The following is a 27,138-nucleotide window of genomic DNA, read 5'->3' on the forward strand; positions in this document are numbered from 1 at the left end:
GCAATGGAAACAATATTTAGAACCTTCCAATGTATGCTAAGGGTTCACAAATTGTGTTTCCCGTACTGCTTATAAACCAAAGAAACAAAACCTTTAAACAATATTACTATTCAGCCATTTTCTAAATCAGATTATACATATGAGAACTTTAAAGGGCTTAAAAGACGTTAAAGCTTAGTCAAATGGGGAACCAGTTTACTTTTGAACACAAACCAGCTCGCTGAGTAGCAAGATGCTGGAAGCCTGTCCTCACTATTGGCATAAATCATCATGCACATGCCGCTTCCAAATGGAAGGATTAAGATGTATGGGAAAAGAATGAAAGAGAATAAGGGGAAGACAGTTTTGTCAGTCTTGGAGGAGGGGGATAGGATATGATTTCTGGACTGAGAGGATGCTCACACAGATGGAAGTGATGAATAGGTTCAGGAAAGATAGAAACATGGAAAGGGTCTTTTGCATCCATGCTGTTTGCTCCTTCATTGCACATAAGGGGACTGATATTGCACTCAAATGTCCTGATATCTCATTAAATCCTCACCACTTCCTTTCTTTATCAAAGACAATTCTCACACAATGTCCAACTTTCCGCACATTAGGTGGTGAAATTGCTTCTTAAAGGCGATCAGGACTACAGTGGGCATGAAGCATATTGGCATGCAGCGTGGCACACAGTGTAGTCTCATCAGCTTGTCAAACAAAATTACAGGTGCAGAATACACAGTGAATCATTCATCACCTCACAATGTCCTCCCTGGTCTCCAACTGCTTCCTCTTTGTTTAGCCGCCGTGCTCTATCGGAGATTCATACAATCGATGTAATTGCGGGTGATTGTTTGATTCAATCCAGTGCCTCCTTACAATCGCTGCGACGATCAATGGTCATTGCTACAAACTTCCCATTGTCAAGCTAGAGGGTTTATCCAGGCACGCTACAAGAAGATGAATTATTTTAAGTGAAGTTTTATCTGATTATTTCTGAAGGATTAAGCCGTCTCATACACGTGCTCCAGTGCTTTTGTTAGCATTATGAATTGACTACATTATTTAACAAGCCTTATGCAAAACTTCAAATAAACTTTGGAAATGAAGTATTTTTCCTCTTTAATAGCCTTGCTGGCAATCAATATTGGGCATGCAGAGTAAAGGCTTTGTCTTGTGGAGAATTTGCATTAAATACTACATTTGTCACTGTGGTTTTTATTCATTGGTCTTCACATTAGGGGTGACAAAAGCGACTTCTGTAACAAAAGGTTTGACTGGTTAGCATTACACTGAAATCCAAGTGAGATATGTATAGCTTTTATCATTACTGGCTTTGTAATAACCGTAATGAATCACCAGCTATTTATGGCTAGCGATTATCATCAATGAAAACTTGTCTAAAATTCTGAAAATAGATTGAAGAAAGTGCGGATCCAGTTAAGTATTCCTAATCCGACTCGAGTCAGATTTGTCTTTTCTTAAAAAAACAACTTTGTATCTGCTACACTGATCATGTGTGATGTATTTGACGCTGTATTTGGGAATCCTCTCATTAGATTCTTTAATAAAGATGAACTTTGATGCCCCAGACAGTTACGCGGGGCTCTGCATGAATTCTCCTCCAGCTTGCTGACAGGCTGCTAATCCCCCCTCTCATATCAGCTTCTTCTGAAATCACGGCTTAGTTTTCACCAAGACGCGCCGGTTGATGGTAATGAGCTTGGCATTTTCAGAGCCACACTGATACGGGTTGTTGTACATAACACTGATGAAGTTTTTCATCCATCACGTAGGCTAAATACTTATCGTACGGATCATTTTAAAATCAAAGAAAAACAAACCTAGTCTCTGAAACTGCTTATGTACTGAGCAACCGGCAATGAAAACACGTTTTAATCTCAAATTATTGCAGCTATTTTTGTAAGCATATTGAGCTGTCTTTGCCTCGTTTCTCGCCCATTGAATCTCCTGAATGAATGAAAGTCAACATGTACTGTATATGTGTGATTTGTCTCCAGCCAGGGCAGTGTGTGTCAGCCTGTGCCTTTGCCACGGTGCTGAGCAGTAGCGATGGCCTAAGCTGTGCTGATGGATGGCTGGGCTGCAGGCTGCCAGGCGCTGGTGCACGCCTCGGCTCCCACAGACGCAGCGCGACCCTTTAGCCCAGGGGTATGGCTCAGAATGCAGCTATTAGAGCGGTCCGGAAGATTCCACGAGCTCATTATAGTCAAGTGTTGAGCACACACACACACACACACACACACACACACACACACACCACACACCACACACCACACACCACACACCACACACCACACACCACACACCACACACCACACACCACACACACACACACACACACACACACACACACACACACACACACACACACACACACACACACACACACACACACACACACACACACACACACACACACACACACACACACACACACACACACACACACACACACACACACACACACCACACACACACATACATACACACACACACAAGGGCAGCCCCCATGTATGTGCGCGCAAACACTGTGGCCACTTAGGATGCAGGTCCATGAACACTGAGGGCAGAATTCACTGGAGCTGCACAAAAAATAAGATGTGAAAACCCACCAGATACGGCACGGTCACCGCTGTGTGTTCAGAAACATTTACAGAAAATTGCTCCCCTTTTGAACAAATCCGAGACAATTTTACAATTTTAGAGCAGCAGCATCATTATAAAGGAAGCAGATCTGCAGCAGCTTTTCTCTTCAGGCAGGATGAGTTTTTAGGACTATAACAGGTGCACTGTCAGATTCTGTGCCCGTTAATTATGTTTGCTTGCGTAAGTAGAGCTTGTAATTTTGTTTGCTTCTTCCAATGGCATTCACGGCTTTTTCTGCATTCACTTATGATATGTATAAAAATAGATTAAGCCGGTGCTGAAAGGCGAGGCAGGATTTCTTCATGAGTTTGTAATGACAGATGCTGCTTATAATGGTAGCATTTCAAATCATGGCTGTAGCCTTTTGTTTATTCCATTAAATCTGTTTTTAATTAAGGATACATGTTGCTATATTAACAATGATCATACTATATAGCATTTGCTCTGCACACAATACCTCTCTGCATATGTATGAATGTAACGAGAGCATGTGGAGCGTCAGCAAGGAAGCACCGAGCCTCAGAGCAATTAAGGGTTTAGTGTGTAGCTGAAGGAGACTTTGAGAGAAGTTGACACTCGCTGGGGAGCTGGAGACCACCTTTAACCCAAAGCCTGTCCCAGTTATGACCATTACTGAGGACAAGGAATTCCAACACACTGCAGTGATACTGTATGAATGCCAATTTTAGGCATATTATCTTCAATACATTTTGCCTGGAATATAATGCAGCCCGCATTATGTTGTACTATCAGCGGAATAATATTTATTAAATGCCTCTTGAAAATGTCAAAAAGAGGTTTCATTTGTTTTCCTAAATATCTGCTACTGAAAATCAAAGCATGATTTTATACATTCAAGAAAGTCACAGCAGCTTGTTGAAGTGGCTATAATCGATATTTGTGAACATAACATAGCAACAATTTGTAAGGAGTGATTGATGGATCTGCAGCTCCCCTTGGCTTCACAGACCCTTGCCTTTCAGTTCATTGTTTGGTAGCAACTTCTGATTTTGTTTCCACTCAGCAGCTGCTTTCGGCGTAAAGCCTCTAACAATGTGGATGTTAAGCACCAAACAGCATACCTGGTGAACCATTTAGAAGCTAAAGAGATGGACATTCGAGGGTGTTTCTTGGGGTTGTCAAAGAGCAAATACGAAGATTGAATACTGAGCTGACAGAAAAATATTTTGCTAGCTTAATGGCTTGATGACTCAAAATGTCCAAATTGATGGGTTAGGGTTAGTGTCGACCCACAAAAAACTACAACCCTAACTCCTACAATTGGGAATTTGGGTCCCTAATAACAATGAAAACCTCCAGCATATGTCTTGTTGGTTTATATTTTGAAACTTATTTTGTAGGCATCACATTGTAGGGTTTCTCCATTCCACCATGACTAAGAAAAAGGCTTCTCAACTGACCATGCAATTAAATATTCAGCTCATGCTTATACAGTTATGCTTTTATTTTGAAGTATATCTAATGAATGGCCTGAGTACTTTCAGTGATTAAGTATTTCCTTTTGGACTCATGGCTGCAGAGCTTGTCAAACTATTTGATTGGTGGCCACACCACTTCCTGTTCTGCTGTGGACATGTTGTGGACAGTAAATCTGAAACAGGTTTCACTTTAGAGACAAATCAAAGGGTGTTTATGCACTGGGGAGAACAGGTAATCAAGGGATCCGCAGTAAAGTTGCTTACAGTGCCAATCGTAACGTTGACTATTCCCTGGCTCCTCTCCAAACTGTCACTCACTTCTTTTTTGACTTACACAGCTGTTATGAGAAACACTCAGCCATTGCCACCCCTTGAGTCCAGTTAGCTTTTTGATTTATTGAAATCCACTGCAGGCCTGTGCTGAGTCACCAGCTCTGCGGTGAAAGCCAGACTGATACTTCACAGTTCCTGTCCCTGCTTTCACTCTACTTAGTATCATCACACTGTCAAACATTTTTCTTTGCCCCTACTGTAACAAAGGGTGTAGTCACTTATCCAGCACAACCATAATCGACAGGGGACACTCGAGCTGGGCTGCTGATGCGTAAATACTTTTCTGCGTGTGCAGTAGATGCGCTGCTTTTTCAGGATTTAAAGAACATATAAATCAACAAACAGAAGATTAATGTATTCCCAATCCAATTATTTTTGAAGCGAGTGTGAATGCCAAGTTATTTCCCACCAATATACTTAATGTACCACAGTTTAGTCATTTCTCACCATTAATAATGGGACGACATTAGTCCAGCTGGCTCTGGTCACTCCACAAAACATATCACACAGCATTAATTCAGGCTTTTCGGAAGGCTTTGTAAAATCATTCTGAGCACTTATTTTTAAATATTGCAAATGGCATTGGAATAAAAATACATACATAGCGCAGATGAAAGAGCACCTGCAGCGTAACCCTGTCTCATTGATTTTCATTCAAATTTGCAACAGTAATTTACATTTAGCCGCACGATGTTTCCCAAGGAGAGTGGGAAGCTCATATGCTTAGTGCTGCATAGATGTTCTATGTTTTTGACTTTTCCAGATGTAACTAATACCTTTATCTTTCCATAAACCTGACCAAGTGGTGAGATTCCAACATGACCAGAAATACTGGAAACAGGCATTAATGGTTATTATTCAGGAAACAAATGGAACACAATACCTGGGGACATTTGGTCAACCGATATGTCAAGTATTAACATCATACAAGGTGTCTTCACTCTGTAACTGTTTATATATATATAATGTGTTAACCTATGTTAAGGAGTGTAGGGTTAGGGTTTCATTTTTTTAAAGGTATTTAACTGTAAATGATCAGTCATTACTATTTTTCTTTCTTTCATTAGAATTGTTTCCCAGCAAGTTTAAGGTATATTTTAGAGCCAGTATTTTGTTTATAAAAAAGGCCACTTAATTGTGACGTCTGTAGTAAAGACTGTGCAAAGAACTACCATTGATACCAGCCTTGAAAGGGACAGAGATGGGCAACCTGTGGGAAAGACACTGTTGAGGCAAGAGCACATTTTCTATCACTGATTTGCAATGCAATTATATATATTTCATCATTGGTTGGCTTTAATTATTGTTTCTTAAAGAGTTATCACATTTACTACAAGATTATCGAACATCCAATTACTTAATTGTCATTTTCGTGCACTTCAATTGAATATCCCTTTAGATAAATTCAATGTGGGGAAAAAATGAATATAATCACACATTGCTGCGATTGTATCTGCCATTGAACATTGGTCTCATTCTATTTATTTCAAAAATAAACCAGATTAGTTCTACTGTTGGCTATAGATGTGCTTGAATTTAAAATGCAACCCTGGGGGTTAATTGTACGTAACTCAGCAATAGCAATACCAACAGTTGTTATTTCCTACTTAATTCAATCAATTGTATTTGATTCATTTCCTTAATGCTTTCATTTGTGTGCTTTTTAAAGTCCTAATTGCTGGATTGGTGTGGTTGAAGCTTCTTTTATATTATGGCTGAAAGAATAAAAGAGTCATTATTTTCATAGCTTATCTTTCCTTGTCTGTTATGACTCTATTTTCACCACAGTGCAAATCCTGGCAAAGACTTATACACTTAGAAGCCTTATCAGAGCTTCCTTTCAGCCCTAGAAGGCGTTTGGGGAAAAATCTCTCTCTGCACTCTTCCTCTCGCACCATCCTCCCTTAGCCTGCATCTCTGGAACATTGATAATAATCGTTCAGACCTTACTCTTATGCAAGCACCATCGCACTCTCTGGACAATCTCTTTTTACACGTTGACCGCTAAACATCGCTCCTCTGTCCTGTTACTTACACCAGTTGTCAAGTTGTTATTAATAGCTTTTAGAAAAAATACTTCAAAGTCCTCATTTGTTAACCTTCACTCGTCACAGATTCCCCAAGCTGATCCAAGGCAATTACTCTTTGTTGAAGATGGGAAGATGAGCAGTCCATAATCGAGCAGCTCAGAGTTAAGAAACTCTTTGTGATTGATAGTGAGTCGTAGTTAATGGCAAAATAATAAAAGCGCAGCGTGCCACAGGGATGCCTGACAGGCCACCGAATTGAGAAAAGATGAATTCATTAAGCATCTTCTCATTGAAACAGTCTATAGACCGCATTTCCTCTACTCACTCATTTTAAGCTCTTCCTTTTTGTCCTTGAGAAAGTTTTCTTTCAAAGCGTTGCCGCCCGCCTGTGGTGAATCAGGCCTTGGAGAAGATATTATTTAACACTCGTACAGATATGGTGTTTGGGCTCCTTTTTGACCTACTTAAATAGATTTAGTTTGCAAGAAAACTGAAAAAAATCAAGGGTGTTGCTTAGAAAATGAGAGCTTTTGAAATTATGATTGGAAAAGGGTTTTTTTGTATAAGAAGAAAGTACCCCTCCTCTGTAAATGTATAAGATCTTTTTCTTTCAAAGTCACAAAGAAAGGAAGGAATACGAGAACAATCGAAGGAAAATTTCATCAAAATCCACTGGCATACATAAAGATTGCACCCCCACAAAAAACACAAAAATGTTTTCCTCATTATAAATATGCTGGGGAGTAAGAACTGCATCAACAAGACGTCCGCACCATGCTGCATTGACTGTCTGTTTTGTGAATCTCTCAAGAGGAGGTGTGAGGAGAAACAGTTTGTTACAATGTAATGGCACAATTAAACATTTAAGAGATGCTATGTGGTGTTTTTTGGACTGACAATTAAGGGAGCAACACACTGGTCCCCTAGAGGGCTGAAATTCATAAATGTCAAATCATGTGAAGATAGAATGTGAATTTTGCCAAAACATACAACCTCAAATCACCGGCCAACAATTTCTCTCTTTTCTTGCTTAAATTTGTTTTACAAAGAAACCAAAAATGTAAAAGCTTTAAAAGGAAAACGGTTTGTTTATCAACCTAAGCATTTTCCCTCAAAATATCTGCTGTAGTAACTGCTCTTTGCTCATAGCAGGATGGCCAATGCTGTCAGGAGGTCTGTCAAGTTCAAATATAGCTAGGACACATATACATTTTCAACACTGGCACTTCCTATTGTTCTCTGTGTGCAAAAAGCAACTGCTTAAAATAATGGCTGTGAATTGGAGACTCACAACAAAGCATTATTACATTGCAGAATTATCTTTCATTGTCTGCTGATAGATGTGGTGAATCCACTGTAATACTAGAGACCAACTAATGAGCTGTTTCAGTTTCAAAGAGCGCAGAATTTCCACACGCTAAAAAGTCAACAGAAACGACATCGGGTTTGCATGGAGTTCAGCCTGTGCCTTTCATTGTTGCATGACAAACAACTGAGGCACAGCAGGGGGTAAAGCAAATAGTAATGTGTATGCCAGGAGGAAGAGCAGCAAGGAATACAAACTAGGATGAGAGCAAAGACTTGTGAAAGGAAAGACGTCGAAAGAAATCAGTTTCAATTATGCTGAGGAAGGGCAACAGTTTTGATGACAGATTTTTAGAGTGCACAACATTAATAATCCATACATCTATACTCTACAATCAACATTCATGAATACTAATTGTTGAAAAAAAAAAAAACATGGCTTCAATGGCAATGCATCCCCTAAACGTCAAGATCTTTTTTTCCTCACATTTTCTTCTTGTTTTTCTTTGAAGATTTCTATACTGAAAGTCCCTTTGCTTTAAACCGTCAAAAGGAGTTACGCCAGTTATTTTGACTTGACTAGGCATGTAGGTCACACATTCAATCTCTCAAAAAGTACTTGACGTTGTGTAGTTTGAAAAATGTGCGTTTCATTTTTCGAGTTGAAAATGTTGTATTACAAACTGCCATGTATCTGTGATATTTGGTAGTGAATTTAATTTCAATGTTGTTGCCTAATTTCTCTTGACTAATAAAGGTTATATGCAATGAAGATAGCACAATTAGTCTTTTTCTTAACATGAATCAGTTAAAGAAGTTCAAGTTGATTTAAAGGTCTCCTATTATGCTATATTTTAACAATATTTTGTAGGGCAATATCTATACAAAACATGTCTGTGAAGTGTTTTGCTCAAAATACCAATCAGATCCCCCATTGTAGCATGCCTCATCCCCCTCTATTTCAGCCCTGTTCCCAAAGTGCTGATTCTGTGACTGTCGCTTTAAATTTGAGCTGAGCTGAAGCTGGCCACGCCCCTTTAGAGCGTCATGCAGCTCTCTCTCCTCTGTGAAAGTTTTCTACCGGGAGAAGATACTCAGCTAAACACTGCCGTGATTAAACCCCATATTATGTTCCAAACCACATGAAGCATTATTTCTGAGACACATTATATGTATTATATATAACAACTCTTAGTCCCTCCTGCAGACATCCTGCTGAATATACAGACACAGAGCTGCTCGAGGGGATTCAGCTTGCGACTGTATATGGGGGACCATATTGTAGGTTGGGACGTGTCAGGTGGGCGGGAGGTAGCCAGGAGTTCAATGTAAAGCCAGCCCACATCACGACTTAACACTGACTTTGATTATAAAACATTGTTTGAGACGTAGTTGTAGTTCCTATGTTTCCAGCAGGTGTTAATACTATAGTTTGTGATGCTAAGCTAAATAAATCAGAGCCTATAGAACAAAAAATACCCAGTATTTGTTTAGTACAGCAAAATCATATTGTTCTATTAATGTTGATTGGATTAAACACTTATTTTGAAACATGCTGATTTTCTAATTGCTCACTTAGCTGTCTGCTTTGATTAAAATTGAAAAAAATGTCCACAATACAAAATGAATTAACACACACATGGGAACAGAGAGCAGCGGTAAGATGACATGCAGGCCTGGTTATCAGCATATGGAAGGTGAGGGAATGTGATCTCAACTGTCAGCTTCTCACATTCATCACTCAACTTCATATCTTATATTGCAGCTGTACCTGATTGTCTCACATACAATTGAAGATGAACATTAAGTGTAATGTTTATTTTAAAATAAATCACAGCATTTCCTGTAAATATTACGAGATAGTTAGCTGTGGTGATGTGGGTGGAAATTCAAAGTTGAGAAATGATTACAGGCACGTGAAAAACATGTTTTTGCTTCCCTTGATCAGGTTTGACGCTACTGATAAAGGCAAAAGGAAACATTTTAGCTGAGAAAATCTGCCTCTAGAGCACAGTATTGAAAGTTCACATGCTGTTCAAAAAGTTAAGAAAAGGTATGCCTCATACTAATGGTTTTATGTGATCATACGATAGTCAAAAACCTATTTTCAACCTTTTAGAAAGGCTGTGTTTTCTTTTGCTGCAAGCTTTTCAGCACAGCATGGTAAAATACCATTGAGATGGAACAACCACTGCTGTTTGAATCATCAAACTATGCTTGGAGTCTTAAAGAAAGGAAGGAATTTACAAAGAGATTGTTCAAGTGAATGAGCAAAGGATGTTTCCAGTATAAAGTAAAAGCAATCCTAGTTGGTGAATATCTGATATATGCCATTAATGCTCATCTTGAAAGGATCTGATTTTGGTCAAAAAGCACATAACAAAATAACAATAGATAAGCTCTATAGCTAGAGATACAGGAAGGAGCAAGCTTTAGAAAAGCAAATCTCTAAATGTTGTGCCTGTTTTCATACAAACATTGCAGCACTATTTGCTTTAACACCTTACTTTATCAACAATCTGAAAAATGAGGGTTCACCATTATACTAAGATTCTCCCTCATGATGTAAAATAAATAATAGCACCTGCACTTTAAACCCCAATCAATATCAAGTTAAATGCAAACAAGGTTTCAATTGTAGCTTTCCCTCACATGTTCTCTACTTCTCCCTACCTTCTTTCACTACCAGATTTTAGATTAAATGTATATAGAGTCTGACAAGTGGCTTGAGAATTAATCTGAAAACGATAATTAGATGCAAACTATAAGCCCCCTGTGTCAGGCATACAGTTTGAAAGCGTAATTAATATTCATGTTGTTAGTGCATAAGCTAGAAATCCCTGTTGAGTAAATGCAGCATTCTTGTCATAACCGTGTGTTTATGCGGAGAAAACGAGTCGAGAAAGAGCCCCAGTCAGCATCCGCCTCTTCATTCTGGTGCGTACAATACACTCAAATTATGATCCGCTAGTTAGTTATCTGTAAACAGAGTGAGAGTAGTTAACAAATGCTCTCTCAAAGGATTTTATAATGCAGCACCGAGATGAATACATGAACAAATACTCAAACTGTTAACAAACAGTGGTGCATTATGCTGAAATCCACATCATGTTTGGTGTGAACATTATAGCTGTGAGAAGATTGGGCTGGAAGAGTTGTGACTGACATAAATGCATCTGGTCTTATTAAGAGACATTTAAAAGTGCAGGTTATTTAAAATAGCCCGAATAGAAAAGTTTCTACTTATTGGTTGTTTTTGTTTGCCTTTCTACACTAAGAATCCCCATTAATTCAAAGTTACATGCTTGAATCAACTTTGGTGAGCATTTTTCTGTTTTATTTAAACTGTTTTCTGTTTCCTAACTGAGTTAATCGAAGAGCCTGAGGTAACATTTTTATAATTATTAAATGTATGATGAGTAAGTGCATGAATAATTCATTAGTGAATTGCATTGCATCCAAGAAAAAAAACATATCGAGTTGCACAATCATTTTGTATCAGCGTTCAGGTGAGCGACATGAATTTTGAATGCAATTCCCTTACACATCTCAGATAATGTACAGGATATACAACCCCAGTATACAGCTGTCCAGCTCTACCTCCATGGCAGGCTTTTTCAAGATTGCAAAAGCCACACTTTCCCCGACTTTCAACACTAAATGTCATAGCCTCGTACATTTTCTACACTGTACTTTCCATTTTCTCACTTTTAAAAAGCCTAAAATATACACAAATATGAAAGTACCACCAAATTCAACCGGTTGTTTAAATTGAAATCATGTCATTACAACTTAATTCCCCGATCCATGTGGCCTAGCAGCAACACTATGAGCATTGTTTTTTAAAGCCAAGAGCACAAGGCTCGTGATGGCACACATCAGGGGCTGGAAGCTAGTCAGCTAGCTGCAAGCCTTACATGCCAGAAGCACCAGCAATCGCCATTTACAAGCACTGCAAGGTTCAATGAAAAGGAACAATAGCAGGCAAGCTCCTATAGAGTCTTTCTTGCCCTCTGCTTTCAGGAAAATGTGTTTAAGGAAGACCTGCAAAGCTGCCAAAGTACTACCGACCTCTTTCTACTATCAGCTTCTGCAGAATCTGATTAAAAATGATGTCCATGGCTTATGGCACGAGTGGTTGGAACCCTCCTTCCTGAAGCACCTGCGCCTACAAACGCAAACCAAAAGCCCTTCCAGAGAACATGCTTTGCTTGAAGATGAGCCTTACAAATACTCACCACATTCACAGGTTATGCATTCCTTATTCCTCACCATTTAAATAAAAACATGACTTTCATCTGTTATTTGCCAGGTGGTATCCAACCTCACATTTACTCCAAAATAGGGATTTGTATTTTAAAAAAAGCCAACATATCAAAACTGTACGAAGTATAAACAAAAGTAGATTGATGTGGTATAATAGTACCGCCTCAGAGCCTGAAACAACCTACAAATCATGTAGCACAATCCTAATGCATACTGACAAAGGCTTCATTGGCATTATGTATAACAGGTTTGCATAATTGATTAGCTTACCCTTACATTTCACCTTGACGGTGTGAGACTCATTATAACTCTGTAGCTTAGGGCTGGTTTTGCTAATAGATGTAGGCATACATATACATGGCCAAGCATTGCAGAAGTGTGTGCCTTTTCCTCAGCAACAATACCATCACAATATCAATATACTGTACACAAAGCATTTCCTATAACAATTAAGGAACCACCAATATACAAATTATTCACTGCTTTCTGTGTTTTGCATCAAACAGTCGGACAAAATCTATGATGCCAAACACAAGTATACGAATAAATGGACTGGAAGATTCCTTTAGTGCTGGCATTTCATCACTGACAGCCTGTTTACTAAGAAGAAGGAAGTATAATGAACAGAACGAGGAAGAATGAGCAACAAAAGTATCGATTAGCAACACTAAGTTTGAAAAGCTATTAAATAGAAAGTGGTGAATATAAAAACAGAATGGTTTGGGGTACATAGAACTGCAAACACAGAAATGCAATTATGTTTGGTATGTGGTTCAGCATATCGATAATGAGCACGAGAGATATACTTCAAATGTGTTCTAAATTAAGAGTAATCAGTGTAATGATGATATGCCACAAAGAAACTCCCTGTGTTGCATTAACATCAGTATTATGCTAGCTTTAGCAACACATTTAAGTTTATGCTAGCTGGTTAATAAGCCATCTGAATGTTGTTCCTGTTTTACTTCAAAGCATCAATTCAACATGCTAGTTAGTCTGCAGATGCACATTAATTATTAGCATAGCTCTTAGCTAACAATAGACTGTTAACATTTCTCATCCAGGCTTTTGTTAATACGATATATTACTAGCCAACACTGTTAGCTTACAATGTACATACTGGTTTTTGGCTAACAACCTGCCATCTTTAAATAGGAATTTGAGTTTTGCAAGAAAGATGCATTCGCAGTAGGTGTAGTAAATCACATCATTACTTTCATCATTAGTACAGTTACTATTCGGCAGCAAGTGTAGTTTCACAGGAAAAGGTGGACAGGCCCTTATATTTCTCTCAATTTGTCATTTTCAGAAACACCAGTGGTGTTCTCAGGTGACAAAAACGGATGTAGAAATGGGAAAAATAGAGTGCTTGAATACAAAATCATTCCTCACACATTTCACAAATGGTGTTTTAAATCCTCTGAATGAATTGACAATTTTCAGGTAGTTTGACCCACCATGTCTACGGCTGACAAATAATGAGACTAGCCATTACGTCATTTCATTTTGTGCAATGTGTATTCTAGCTCTTTAAGGCATTCAGAAAAGAGCAAAGGAGAGGAGGCACATTGTACCGTATGTCCATCAATATAGTATGGGCGGTGGTGGCGAAGTCCATACACCGATTCGGTGAGCGATTTGTGTATGTCGCCATCTAGCGACGGGGCCATTGCTGCGGTGTGCGTGCTCAATCATTACACTCATTATCCATTCAACAGTCATTGATGCTATCAATAATAGCAAGATAACCATAACCCCAAATGAATAAAGTTACTTGGTTGGACGATGTCAGACAGTGGCCTCCAGTTACTGATGAAGGTATCTGAAATTACTGATATTAATTCATGAATTAATATAATTAAATATTAGTAAACGGAAAGTAGAAGGAGATGTAAACACAGCTAGCTTCCGTTGAATTGACTTACTGACCTTAGCATGCTAACTAGCATTTAATCTTTAAGGACAGCCCACGTGATTAAAAAATAATGTAATTATTAATGTTGGAATTAAATACTTGTTTCAGCAATAAGTATGACATATTAAAATAGGGTACAGCAAGAAAATAGACTGTCAACACACATCGCTATGTGTTGACGTTTGTTGTAGCTAACATGCTAACGCAAGCTTACATGACATTTAAATTACTTACATGACATTTAAACAAACGTTACGTGCAACTTCAACTTTCAGATAATCACCATCATCACGGACATGTAACGTTAGCCAAACATTACCTTAGCACGGACCTTCGCATACGTTAGCATAGCCTAAAATGTGTTCACACTGTAAACAAAGGCTCACAATGGTTAACTAGGCTAATTACCTTCACCAAGAAAATACTGAGAATAGGCCTACTTACCGTGCTGTTTTTATTTGGGATGAAGTTCTTTCTGTTGATGTTTACTATCCACACCTTCCGAACACCTTCATCCTCCACACGACCAGGGAAGCGGTGTAGACCAAATGGTCTACTACATGGACAGTCCTCTTTTACGCTTAAATTGTGTGTCTCGCACACAGACTTCTTCCATAATTGAAGCTTTTGGCTGTTATTGAAGCAGCCGATGACGGCACACGCCCTTCCAGACTGTCTTGGCATAATTATTGCTTTTCACAAATCTCGTTCACAAATCCAGCGAAATATCCCTTTTACTGTCTATGGAAATACCGCGAAATACACACCGCACGCACACCGCATCAATGGCGGCCGCTCTACTTCCGGTCACTTCGCCGAATCGGTGTATAGGGGCTTGGCCTGGGAACTGGAAGGTCACCAGTTCAAGTCCCCGAAAGACCAAGTGCCACCGTGGTGTCCCTGAGCAAGACACTGGTTACCTACACTGCTCCCCGGGCGCCGTACATAATGGCAGCCCACTGCTCCTAACACTAGGATGGGTCAAATGCAGAGACCGCATTTCGTTGTCCTAGTACTTGTACTCTGTGCAATGACAATAAAGTTGAATCTTTTTTTTTTCTTTTTTTTTTTAAATGTAGTTCAATTTAATTGCATTTTTGTAATTTATAAGGGGAATCCAATCTTTATTTATATATATTTAATTAAGTGTACATATCTTTCAATCCCCTGGTAATGAGATTTGAAATCTTAAATATAAAGTAGGTCTCTGTAACGTCATGAATTAATAACCAAACTGATATAACTTTGGCAGAATATCATATGGTCACATGGGGCCTTTAACACATTTTTGAATATGAGAAAAAGTATTCTAGGTAAATTTAAGAATCACTCACGCACAAACTCACTTCAAGTAAATAGATTTTTAAGTAATGCATTAAAAACCAGTTAACTGATATAGTTTTTGGTCACACGCAATTTAATCCCAACAGTCACAGTTGGACCAATTTCATGCTTCTGTGATCGAACAAAGTAGTCCACTGAAATGGTTTAGCATCTGTGAAAATGTCCAGTGATATAACATCAGAAATCCAAAGCTGTATAATTCCTCCCAGTGTCTTCAGCCACTCATATGCTTTAATGGGAGAAAGCGTAGGATGCAAACAAATGAAACGTCATGTATTTTAGTTTTAAAAAATGTGTAATTATCAAAAGGGCTCACGCAGCACACAGCTTTTGTCACTTCCACAATGCTTCTGGTATTGTAGTGGATACTTTGTGCCTAAAGGTCATCATGCCCAGCCTATTTGGGGGCAGTCAAACAGAAATGGAATGTCCCTGCATGACGAGACAATTCATTGCTGCTAACAAGGTAAGTCACAGATGTGTGTGCATCTGTTCAGTGACACCTTTCTTCCTCTTTTGCTGCTCACTCCCTTTTTATGACTCACTTTAGATGAAGTTACACTGTTTACATTCCTTTCCAAAGCCAATTATTTTCTTCATCAGAATGTGAGATATGTTTCCCAGCCCCTGCTGAGCACAATTAATACAGAGGTGGACATTTCCCTTGTTCGTTGAACTGAATTGCAAGAGTAAATGCTTTGTATGATGGCTTTGCAGCATGCTGTGAGTACAAGGAAAGCGTGTGTGCATCAAATGTCTGTCTGACCGGCTATTTGACTCTCTGTGAGCATCTCAACCTCTGACCTGTTTATTCATACGTTTGTTTACCTCCCTTGACAACACATCAAACTTGGAGGGAAGGGAAAACACAATGCGAGTGAATACAGAACGTCTGTAATTGGGTCTTATTTCACAGCCAGACAAGAGTGCTTTGGTTTGCATGACAATTACAAAAACTGTTGACTGTTATTCTGATTATGACAGCGTTGACTATTCAACCACAGTATGTTTATAGCAAACAAGACAATGAGCAAACAGACAAACAGCCGGGGCATAGGTAGAAAACAAATGTGGGACTCTCAAAAGATGTATTAATCTGCGTTAGGGATGTTTGTGGCCTCAGTGACATCACTTGAGGCCATCTCTGATATTGTCTCTGTAGCAACAAAAATGTTCTTACAGCATTTTCCGCGTATGCTGTTATACTTTACAAGACCTGGAAGCAAACTCTGGGATATACAATTGGTTTTCCTTTGAGAAGAACCCGTTAAACGAGAAAGAGAAAATACTGTATTTATTTTCATGCTTTAATGTTCAACAAGTGCTTTATTTTTCTCATACAGCCTGTGCTGCAGCATTTCTTTTCACCCGCTGTCTGAAAAGTCTGGTCTGACTGGTCAGTTGTGGTTATGATTGCCACTAGCCATTAGAATTGGAGTGTTCGGTAGTGAGTAACTATGTGGCGGGAGTAGAACAATCACTAGGCGAGGCGTTTCAGGCAAGGGGTAGAGAAACGCAGAATCAGATTCAAGTTTATTGCCAGGTATGCTTACACATACATGGAATTTGATTTGGTGTCTGGTGGTGCGAACATAAAAAATAAGTTGTATAGGAAGGTCAAAAATATAAAGAAGTATATTTTTGAAAATATTTAGCATTGAAAAAGAAAATGCTTAAGACAAGTATTACTCCACATTTGAATTGAAATATACCAACAACCATAAAAGCTCCAAAGAAAAATAGGATAATGAAAATATGGCAATAGATGGCAAACTACGGTGAGTTATATTTTAAAATGTTAACTCAATCTTGAGTCAACTTAGCACATTACCGGAAAAAGAAAACCCCAAAAAGCATAATAGCCGTAACTCAGAGTTCCCTCTTTCAGATATCATGCCGATCTATTCTTAAGTAGCTGTTCTGTAGGCAAAGTATATATAAATATATCCAAAGACTGACAAAGTGTCAGGTTCAATGCTACATAAAAATGATCTTGGGAATCTTAAACTGAACAAATATTCACTAAGACTTTTACGAAGCAGCCTGATATTATATTTTAAACAGCATGTTCCACGTTAAAGGCATTTCTCTATTTACCAGACTTCCCGAAAAAGATGATTGAGCTTACTTTTCATATCTTAAAATGCTGATACATCTGTCCCTCTGTCTTTTTGACTTTCATTTGTACATCAGAACAGCAGTTTTTTTTATTTAGCCCTGTAGTGGTCCCAACAGCTGCTTCATTACTATGTAGATCCCATTTCGAGGTATAAATAAAGCTATAAATGTACAGAAATGTGCTGTAAAGCTGCAGGAAAAAGCGCAGTGTCTTGTTTTTATAAGAGCATCCTCTTGTTATAATGAGATGCCTTTTTCATGAGACTGTAAGTATGAGATCTCAGAAGCCCCAGCTGAAGGTTAGACAGAGGAACAAAGATAGTGGAACATGCTGTCCCGCACAAGAATAATGCAGCTTTCAAATTCCACTTTGCTTGTCTCTCTGATAGAGCTTTGCAGTACCAGCATACTAATGAAAATACTGCAAAAATCCCATTGTTCTCCTAGGACTGAATTGGAGAAAAAAGGTTAGAAAATTATTTGTGGAGGAATTGCAAGTAGTTGGAGCCATTAAGAGCTTTTAAATTAATAGGTGTTTTGTAGTGGGAACATCTATTTTGAGTTATGTAAAAAGTATTATTTTAAATTCTTCATCCAGTATTTATATTATCATATTGTGAACTCACACCTGGGTTCCCAATGATGGAAGGACCACTGGTACTTTGAGACAAAATATATTTATTTCCGCACAGCCCGTTAACAACGTTCTTGCTGGCTAGTCGCTCTCGTCTGGCGTGGGAGGTGGAGACAGTTCTCCCTCAGGACCCAGTCTACTGCAACAGAACACAGAACCGGGTTACGACCATGACTTTAATCAGTGCCTGATTACCTGATCCCGATCAGCTGTCTCGCCTCCGGCTGAGCCACTCCTACAGGCGCCCTAACCACACCCCGCTGCCACACATATATTGATAATGAGCATTTCGTAAATGTCCTGTGCTCAACCTGCAGCACACGAGAATGCTGATATGCTTGGCGGGATTGATAGTGGAAGAGCTATCGTTTTACAAATGACCTAGCATAATTAGATCAGATATTATTACTGCAAAGTCAACCAGAGTGTATTGTTTAATACATGTTTGTTTTCAGTTATCCTACACAGCATCTCTGTCTGTGCTTTTTGGAAATCTGAGTAGGACACACCTCGACGAACCGTTTTACCTTCCCCAAGGTGAATGCTGTGATTGTGAAATAATCACGGTAGAAATAGTTAGATGTGCATTGCTCTGAAAACAACTGAACAGCAAATAGCAAAAGTTGATCATTTTACAAATTTAAAACGGTAAAATCCCTTCAATCATATCCTGTCCAGGAACAGCGGGCTTCGAAATATCAATGAAAACTTCTAGATTATTGAGAGGTAAATATATCGAATCATATTTGTAGAAAATATGGGAACAGAAAGGATAGAAAACTTGTATTGGTTTGATTGCATGACATGGGCTGATTCTGGGTCAGCTGATGGCCACTGCCCCTATGGAGCTCTGCAAAGAGACGGGTGTCTACCGGCAAAAACTCAGCCTAACGCTGCCGTGATTAAACGCCATATTATGTTCCAAACCACATCAAGCATTATTTCTGAAACAGAATGGAGCTCAAGCGTTTCTCTCTCGCGGGGTTTACCACAAGGACAGGATCTTTTATATTACACATAGTCTCTCCAGTACAGCGTTAGCTCTGAGTGTTAGCAATGCTTGCTAATGTAAACATAGGCCATATTACTTCCAAAACACGTTTCTGATACAGCACATAGCATGACATGTTCTTTCTAGAACAGTGACATTATATGTATTGTACATATAACAACTCTACTGTAAGTCCTTCCTGCAGACATCCTGCTGAATACACAGACACACAGCTGTGGGAGGGGATGCAGCTACCCAACTGTATATGGGGGATGGTAGGTTGGGACGTGGGCGGGACAATGTAAAGCCAGCCCACATAAGCTCGTTTTTACCCCCGTTTTTAGAGATGTGGGTAAGGAGGAAAAGAGAGAGGGTTGTGTTTTCTGACACTTTGTGAGTCTCCTTACAAACCGGGGACATATTTATGTATAACAGATATCAAAAAGTGCCTTTCGCTTAACAGGTGACCTTACAAAGAAAACAAAACATAGAACTAGCCAGTTCATTTATCCGTATAGCTAAAATCTTGAAACAGTTAGTCTCAGATGGTAGAAAAGGCTGATATTTCTTTAGTTTTTTAAGACCACTCTGAGTCAAACATGATGATTATCTGCAGGATGAATCTTCCTGTCAATAAGTCTGCCCAGTGTCACAACAGGCCGCTGTGGGTCAGTCAGACCTCACAGAGTGCACCCATTGACAGGAATGAAAATGAAAGTTCCTCACAGATACACGGGGGATCCTTTCAATAAAGCCTGATTCCTAAAATGCATTGGCTGACATTTTTCTAAATGACCCAGCCCACACAAGAGCATTTCCAACCTTTTAAAATATGCATGAAATATGCCTTCCTGTATATTCAATCCTGATATTAGGAAACACAGGAGATGTGAAATATACATTTTGAATGATTTGATATAATCCTTCCACCTGAAGCTTAAGATTTGTAAATGTAACCCTTTATTGCAATGAGCATTAAATCCCTTTAGAGTCATGTGTGCGCACTCCATTTATTTTTGATTAAAATATCCCACACAATTTCTGCACACTCCTTGACAAAATGGTAATTAAAGATTACAAATCCTCTCATTGCTTTAATAAAGGATATTCATTCAGCCCATAGTTATTTTTTTTGAATTGTCATAAGATCCCATGCGGTATTACATTGAAGTTTATCCCACTTAACACAAATTCTCATAAAAAGAAGCTGCAAAAAAGCTGCATAAAATTGCTTTGTTTTGTTAGATATTCTTCTTGAAAGTATCATATTATATTACATCACATTTGGCTGACGCTTTAATCAAAAGCGACTTACAATAGGTGCAAAAACCATAGAGAATCAAACTCCGAACCACAAGGAAAGTTCAAATATGTTTTCTTCCAGCAAGTCATGCCATGGAAAGTGCTGGTGAATTAGTTACGAGGCCTAAGTTAAGTCATTAACGGTTTTTTAGGTCAGTACTGGTTTTTAATTGCCAAAGTACAATCGAAAAAGATGCGTTTTCAGTTTGTCAGGGAAGATATGCAGGGCTGTCAGATACAATATATAACTTAGAGGGGTTATTGGTCATTAATAAAACAACTCATCTTCACATACAACAAGTAGAATTTGAGTTTTTGCTCAGTGTTGCTGCATGCTGCACTTGATTCCAGTCGATAAATAATGTAAAAACACATATTGATTTATCCACCTCAAGAGGAAACACTTTGGATGTGTGGAAAGGTCCAGAGGCCCTCATGTTTTGAGCTGTGCCTCTGATTGGCTGTTTATCGCCGAGGGCAATGAGTGGTCCGTGCTCAGTGTTTTACTAATGGGCATACACATACCAGGCGATGAATTATGATTCTGTTTAGCTTTGTACTTTATTTTATTTTTTATTTATAACTACCGTTGGCAAGTGCAGTGAGATTCAGCTTAGTCCAGAAAAGGAAGAAAGTTTTTTTTTTTATCGTTGTGTGTTTGGCCATGCCGGGGCGGCTGCTGAATTCAAAGAAATCCTCCATGTCAAACGGTTGATATGATTGATATTTCGTATTTCAGATATTCATAAAGGGCATTTCTTTAACCTTGCCAGCCTCTTTCTGATGCACCAGTATGGCTGATAAAAACACACCGACCTGGAGGGTGTGTATTGCAAACCTGACAGCATCTGCCGTGTTTATGGTCACATATGTATAAATCATGTCGGGTGGGACATCAATTCTTTATTCACCACTTCCAGGGCTTCCATGAAAAGTCGTGCATCATTAAAATGGGAGAATGTTAAGCCAAATGACTGTTTATCAATAACAACCTCATGCATTTGTCATGGTTTATTAGAGAGGGTTGATATTGGATTACAGGGAATCAAACTGGCTGAGGTTTAATAGAATTTTCTACGTTACCTTTGCTCTGCCTGTGTGTTGGGGTCTATCTCTGTCTATTTACTATCCAAGTCTTAAGTTAAACCTCTGCCGCTTTGTAAATCACCTCATTGACAGTGGGTTAGGTCATTAACACCCAGAGGCATTAGTAATTATGTCCTGACATGTCCTGCACAACAACATGCTGACTGTCAAGTTCAGTTTATTAGCACAGAGACCGCTCTGCTATGATACTGTTACCATATAACCCTATATGACATTGAAAAACAGTGTCATATAGTATGTTGCGACTTAAAAAGCTAAATAAAATAACTAATTAGTTGCTAGATTATGCTTCAAGAAGAGTTTCATCGCTGTTCTTTGATATTAACTGCATTCTTTAGAGACTGTGAAGCATTTTAAAATCCAGCCTCCCAAAGGCTTGGATGTGATTTGGAAAGTGGATTAAATTAGACAGTGCTTAAGGTAGAAACAGTGCACCAACCACCGTTATGATGAATGCATGGTGACAGTTGTCCCCAGCGCTGTGTGCTGCATGAACTTGTTCAGAATTCTGTCTGACAACTGCAGTCAGACGATAATGATAACACATTATTACTTTCCTTTCCAGCATCATTTAACTATAGCCTGAATTTTCCAGATGTATTTATGACCAAAATGAGAGAAGGATGGTGAGATAGGTGAGTGCACCTTTTTGAACCATGAATAAAAACATAAACACTGCGTCTCTCTGTATTGAATGCTGGTGAGAGCCATCCGGTTTCAGCACCATGGAGAGAGTATTTAAGCTGAAATTCTGTTTTATTATGGTCTAAATCACGAACACATATAAGTATACAATTCAGTTTTATTGCCATATAAATGTCTAATACTGTTGTCTATCCTAAATCTACCAAGGTATCCTAATTTCAGAACCATGGACATTATACTGCTGGGGTTTCGTCTTACATGTACTGCATTCCCTCCGTCTTGGGACCTGGTGCTATAGGAGACAAAATGTGGCTTTTTTTTTTTTTTGGATGTCCAATCAATGTTCATGGCAAATACAGACGATTAAAGCATTCAGTTTTGTTTGCGGCTTCAACTTCTTTAGCTCTTTGTTTCAAGGAGCTCCATTTGACGCTTCAATGATGTAGGAAGCAATGAAAAACGACATGCTTTTTCAGCTTTGATTTTTCTTGGCAGCTCTTTATTCTAAAATGAAACTTGCAACAACCCCCGATTTGAGCACAGTGGACATGGCCGTTGTTGGACAGTATTGAATTGTAAAATTGTTAAACATTTGGTATTGTTAAGTAGTTTAATGCCTTGACCAAATTGTAATTTATTCCAAATGTCAACTGAAACGTATGGTGAGATCAAGACCAATAAAAGGTACAACTATGCATAATGAAGGACAAAACAACTATATTGAATAGGCTGTTAGAAGGTCCAACTTACATTATTATCACTTAAATGACTTATCTGACACATTAAAAAGTCTGCTACATAAAATGCACTATACAACCATTTGTAAATAAATGAACATTTCCAATCGTCATTTCAGCGCCATGGACAGGGCTTAAAGGTCCCCTAATATGCAAAAATGCACTTTATGATGTCTTTTATACATAAATATGTGTCCCCGGTGTGTTAGGAGACTCACAAAGTGTCAGAAAATACAACCCTCTCTCTTTTCCGCCTTACCCACATCTCTAAAAACGGGGCTAGAAACGAGCTGATCCGGATTTTCTTCGGTTATGACGTCATAACCGAAATGTGTGCTGGCTCTACATTGAACTCTTGGCAACGTCCTGCCCACGTGACACGTCCCAACCTATCGTCCCCCATATACAGTAGCGAGCTGAATCCACTCCACAGCACCTCTGTGTGTCTGTGTGTTCACTGAGAAGTGTTTCAGAAATAATGCTTGATGTGGTTTGGAACATAATATGGGGTTTAATCACGGCAGTGTTTAGCTGAGTGTCTTCTCCCGGTAGAAAACGTTCAGAGAGAGAGAGCTGCAAAGGGGCGTGGCCAGCTTCAGCTCAGCTCAAATTTAAAGCGACAGTCACAGAATCAGCACTTCAGGAACAGGGCTGAAATAGAGGGGGATGAGACATGCTACAATGGGGGATCTGTTTGGTATTTTGAGCACAACACTTCACAGACAAGTTTTGTATAGATATTGACCAACAATATATTGTTCAAATATAGCATAACAGGAGACCTTTAATGTCTGACAACATTCACTATTTAATTGGTTCAATTCTACTTCTTGTTATGTTATGGCACCATTTAGTAAAATAGAGATACGGTGGTGAAAGCATGGCTTGTTCTCAATGTGCTGCGAGTTTCAGCACCATGGACAGAACTGTGTAATACTGTACTATTTGTATTTCCCACATGAAAGATCCACGTATTAACAGGAAATACAACAATATGTGTCGACAATCCCTGCAAATCCAACTGCAACCATGAATGTCACTTCCAATGTATCCAAATACCCTCATGGAATGCAAGATGATTTTCCAAAGACTTAAATGAATTGTCATTTATCATGCTTTTAGTTTTCTTTGTTCACAATGAACTTTTATTGAATCAGTATCTTACAGTCTTGTTCAAGTATTGGTATGCATGCTGACTTTATGACTGATTCAACATGCAACAATCCTGCTTAGAATGAGTAAACAATGTATGGTATTTAGGTATCAGTTTTTACCAACATAAACAGCCTTAGGTTTAATCACCATGGAGAGGGCTGGGTGAAATTATTAACATGACACTTTTACTTGCTTTTCTTCAATGTACGGTTTCACATGTTGTGGGTTGGGCTGATTGTGATGCCGTTTGCTTGTTTGTCAGTGTCGCCTGATTTCAGCACCGTGGTCAGGGCTCGCGTTATAGTATGGAAATGATACTGCTGCGATGACCAGCCCCGCGGTAAAATCCCACAGGCAGAGCCCTTCATTCCTCACAAGAAAACAGAACATGCCGTGCATTTAACGCTCCTGCTTATGAATGGAATGAAAGCATGTCCGGATCCCTCCGTGGCGCTGACATCGACTGAGCTCTGCATCTTTAAAACAGAAAAAAAAAAAGCCAAAGAAAACACACAGGCAGCTCAGTCATAACTGTGGGACGATAAGGACTACCTCTTTTTACTTTTGGAGAGAGTCAAGGCGTTAGGAGAGCATTCAGCATCAGCTGTTCAACACTGGGCTCTTATTGCTGGAAGTCGAGGCTGTCTCAGTCACATGACGAGCTGGAGGCAGAGATCTAGAGAAAAGGCACAGCATTTCGGCTTGAACCGCCATACTGTATTTTGAGCCATATCACATTTTTATTGCAACATTTTACTCCCGCTCGGTGAGTACATTTTCAATGGCTTTTTTGTAAGCATTTTTTGTCTTTTTAATTGCCCCCTTTTTTATTTTTACTCCTTTTGCTGGTGTTTGAATTGAGCATTGACATGGTGGTTTTGAGCGTTTTTCACATCCAGGCTTCAAGTTTTTAGCATGCAGTTATTCTGATCGAGAGTGCCAACAGGGTAATCGGTGCGGTATCGCTCGTGAGAGAGCCTTTACTTGCTGGCAGTTTTGTTTCGATGGTCGAAACCAAGCAGCTTTTGTCAGTATTGAGATTTTTCAAACAATTTGTTGGTGGTTTTGAAACATTTTTATTTTTTGTTTCTGTCGACTTTTGCTGTTGCTATGCTTTGGTTTGCATTTTGCAGTGTTGTTTGTTGCCTTCGAGTTTTGTGATTTTGATGTGTCGGTGAATCCCACCGCCCTTGCTTTTACTTTATTCTTCTTTTCTTTATAACAAGGAGTCCTTTTTAAACGTTTTAACGTGATACTTTTCTTGCAGCTGAGCTCTCAGGTTTGTTGTTTTTGTGTTGCTCTCTTTTTTCGATTTCATTATACTTTTGCTGGTGGCAGTGTCAAGTATTTTTGGATGTTATCGTTTTTTGACTAGATGATGCTGGGTGGACGAGGGGAGTTTTGATTCTTGGGGGAGTTCAATGCGTTTTTGTTTTCTGTTTCAACGAGGATGAACAGACATTTTCCCTTCTGCAGGTATATATACGTATATAATATGAGTGGACACGTTTCTGTATTAACAATAAAGAACAAGGTGACAGAAATATGCACCTGTGGCTGACGTGTTGTTTTGTAAGGCCAGTCAAATTGCTTATAAAAAAAAGGCATTCTTTATCAATGTTATCTGAAGGTTATCTGAGATGATCGTAATGCATTCCAAAACAATAAAAATCATAAAGGGACGCGATCAACAATTCAAGGATTTGAAATCGTGTCGTTTGATCACAATGTGTTCCTTGTTTTGAGTTCAACAATCTTCGAGCCACCGCAGCTGAGGAGTAAATGTAAGTAGCGACATGCAGGTCCCTCGGAAGGATGCACTATAACCACTGAATTGATTTCCCGCAGATAAAGTATAACAACTCCATCCATACTGGACTTGCAGGGGCAGCTATCACAATTCCATTTGCTGCAGCATGCTTTAACTGCATCAGGCTATGCTACTAGAAATTATGATTTAAAAAAACCCCACTATTTCCACTACAGGATGTGAAGTACACTTAAGTGCCCTCCTCATTGCTGGACAAACTCAAATCGGCCTAAATCATAAGTACCCTCGGATTTGACAAATCTGATCTCGCAGGAAAGGAATAGGGCCACTGACAGGACTAAAAGAGGGTTTATGGTGTATTAATCCTCCAAGAGCAAGGTTTAACTTCAGATTAAGGGTGTGCTTTAGGACATGCAAACATGAGTAAATAGTTGCCTTAGAAAAGGAAATAGATATATCTGTGTTCAGTAGGCTACACCACTTCTGATTATTTTCCTGTACTAATTCAAGGAATACTTCCTATATCAAAATGTATACGTCTAGTTTTAAGGAGTATAGAGTCAAAAAGTACAGATTTATAAACCTTATTATGACTTTTTTCTGGATTTTTCTATGACTAATCCTTATTTTATCCGAAGTACTGGCTACAATTTGTTACATAACATCTGATGAATTTGCTTCATTTTGAACCATAAGTATTCACTTTTACAGAACAAAAAGGTTTTATTAGTGCAATATTGTAAGCCTATAAATACATGAGGGTGGACCATAAAGTCTGGGTATAGACCGTTAAGTCCCCCGGTGTCATTAAACAAGTTAAGGTGGGAGATCAGAATCAGTACAGTTTAATGTTGGGAACGGATAAATGTTGAGAGCAGAGCTAGGTAGACAAAGTTTTAAAAAGAGAAAGTGATAAAAGCAATTAAGATAATAGGTTTTTATCATGTATTGAAAAGCTGTTATCATGTATTGATTCCCCTATCTCCTGTTAAAATCTATGCAGCTCATAAAGCAGCTGTAGATCGAGACCCACAGGGAGGTTTAATGGTTTTGAAGTTGTGAAACCATTTAGAAACAGTCTTAATAGCCTTTGCATTCAATGTTTGCTCACAGAGCTGTCATTAAACAGATTTAGGTGTCAATTTTTAAGAGGAGGGGTCCATTATTTTTCCTGCATTGAATTAAAGCATTATCGTTACCATGTTCATGATTATACAACAGCTGATTCTTCAAACAAGGAGTTTAAGATATTTAAAGAAAAGGTTCAGTCATCAATAATTAATTACATTTAACTAGTGAAAGTTACTTGATTTTTCAAGGCTTTTATTTTTAGCTCCCGACAACAGAAGCTCACTGTGTCGAGATGCTTTTTTATAAAAACGTCTACAAGGCAA

General features: G+C 38.8%; 1 protein-coding gene across 5 annotated transcripts in view; it reads left to right on the forward strand.

Moving 5' to 3' along the window:
- The first annotated feature begins 24,556 nt into the window (after positions 1-24,556).
- Positions 24,557-27,138, forward strand: part of LOC134858175 (RNA-binding Raly-like protein) — an 87,454-nt gene continuing 84,872 nt past the window's right edge. For 4 of the 5 annotated variants that reach the window (XM_063874081.1, XM_063874085.1, XM_063874083.1 and 1 more), the window contains exon 1: positions 24,560-25,449. The gene's annotated coding sequence lies outside the window, so the exon portion shown is untranslated. Of the gene's footprint in view, positions 25,450-27,138 lie in introns of all 5 variants that reach the window. The other variant, XM_063874082.1, reaches the window with a different exon arrangement.

The sequence above is a fragment of the Eleginops maclovinus genome, chromosome 21 (genome assembly GCF_036324505.1).
Source record: "Eleginops maclovinus isolate JMC-PN-2008 ecotype Puerto Natales chromosome 21, JC_Emac_rtc_rv5, whole genome shotgun sequence".
Lineage (NCBI taxonomy): Eukaryota > Metazoa > Chordata > Actinopteri > Perciformes > Eleginopidae > Eleginops > Eleginops maclovinus.